This window comes from Ursus maritimus, unplaced genomic scaffold (genome assembly GCF_017311325.1).
Source record: "Ursus maritimus isolate PB19 unplaced genomic scaffold, ASM1731132v1 scaffold_1, whole genome shotgun sequence".
NCBI classification, from domain to species: Eukaryota; Metazoa; Chordata; class Mammalia; order Carnivora; family Ursidae; genus Ursus; species Ursus maritimus.
This window is the reverse complement of record NW_024423343.1, coordinates 999,383-1,001,442: the sequence shown is the minus strand read 5'-3', so window position 1 is coordinate 1,001,442 and position 2,060 is coordinate 999,383.

Sequence of the window (2,060 nt, the reverse complement as noted above, 5' to 3'; positions counted from 1 at the left end):
CAGAGAGCTCAGTGTGGAACCTTTGGCTCAGGGTATCCCGGGTGGCCGGGCCCCGACCCTCTGAGCAGGGTCTCCCTGGGAGGGGGCTGGGGGTCAGAGATGCAGCCAGGACGACAGTGCGACTCCAGGGATTCGCCCAAGAGGGCCCCAAGAGAGCAGCGCTGTGGGGAGGACGGAGTGGGCTTCTGGGCCCAAGAGGGACCGGGAGGGCTGGGACCCTCCGCCCTGCAGTGAGGCTGCACCCCCTTTCACAGATGGACCCTGGGGTCACACCCAGGAAGTGGCAGAGCTGGCTGTGCAGCCCGGGCCCTCAGTGTCTCCGGGCAGGTGGCCCAGCAGGTGGAGTGGCGGCCAGCCCCGCTGCGGCTGCCCCTGCCCGATGCCACCTCTCCCAAACCTTCCACAGCAGCAGCTGACAGCTGACATCCCTAAGTAAATCAGGGGAGAAGGATGAGTGGTGTCCTTTGCTGGGAGGACCGTGGCATTTGCATGTGGGACGTGGAAAGGCTCTAGGAAAATGGGCTGCCTCTGTTTGCAGACCCAGAGCCCCACACCCCCTTCTCAAACAAAGGCAGATCCTGTTCCAGGAGCTGGGAGACCTTGCCCCTGGCCAGCCGGCTATGCCAGTCCCCTCTCCTGCCCATTTGCCAGGCAAGGTGAGGACTTGTGAGTGGCCATCCCCACCTGGGCAGGGCCGCAAGGACACGGTCCCTCCCAGTTCTCTGCCTACGGGTCTGGACCAGACCAGGCTCATGCTGGAAGGTTGTCCACGACCTTGGAGGCCTCTTCCGGAAGCCGCCGTGCCAGGTGGGAACCCGTTCTGTGATGCAAGGGCCCTGGGGTGGGAGGTGGGGAGATGGACTCCTGGGAGGCTGGGTGAGCACCCTCAGCCCATCGGGGCTCCAAGTGCCCTGAACTGCAGCTAGAAGCTCCAAGGTTCACCCTGGCGCCCTCGAGGCCTGCCTGGCCCTGGCGGGGGTGGGGGGGTGGTGAGAAAGGCCAGGTGCTCAGGGTGCCTTTGGGCAGGGCACCTCCAGCCCTAGGGATCCTCCGTTTTCCCACCTGTCCAGTGGGCCCACCATGGAGCAGATCCCTTCTGTGGCCCTTGTGGCTCGGGCATCCTCTGTCCCCATCCCCTCTGCACAGAGCGCTCAGAGGGGACACCGCCCCGCCCCTGTCCCCCCCACCGCTCACCACAGCAGGGGTGTTCGGCAGCCCCGAAGGCGGCCAGCGGCTTCGAATTCTTGAGAATGTTCCTCCAGAAATGCCCCCAGGGCCCACACTGGGCTGTACGAGGGACCGTGTCATGACGCCGGGGCTCTGGGCCGTCTGGACCCTGGAGGACAGTCAGGGGCTGCAGGCTCACACCCTTGCGTCTCTGGGGCTCGGGCTCTCTGGCCTCAATGAGCCATCCCTCCCGCCTCCTGTGGCTTCTCCACCCTCCGCCCTCCCAACCTCCTCGGCTGCTGACGGTCCTCATCGCCGGTGCTGGGGCAGACGGCCAGCCTCCTCCCAAAACCCCCCTTGCGGGCCACAGGGCTCCTCTTGCTCTTTGCCCCACTTTGCCAACCTGTCAACCGAACAGTGGCGCCTGACCTCCCCACAGAGGTACCCAGAGGCCAGGTGGGGAGGACGCAGGGTCAGCATGGCCAGATCAGCCTCCCTGATGGCGCCTCGTCTCTATTAAAGAGTACCATCTGCTCCTCCGGGGGGAGAGGGGCAGAGAGAAGAGGGGGTCTCTGAGCCCACCCCTCTGCGCCCCCTCAGGCCCCGCCACCCCAGGCAGGACTGAGAGGGAGGTAGGCACACACTGGACAGGTAGACAGACAGACCGCTGCTGGGCCAAGCCTCCCAAACCCTCCTTCCTTCTCCTTGGTCGGCTCCTGGAGCTGGAGGCCCACGGAGGGGCCCGTCCTGTGCTTCCAGGTGGGACAGCTCGGCTTGGCACCCACCCTGGCTGTTGCTCCAGCCTGTGCCCTCCCCAGCGAAGTGGGTTCACGTGGGCTGCGTGGCAGTACGGGGACCACGTCTCACGTGCCTGCCTGGTGCTGTGGCTGCAG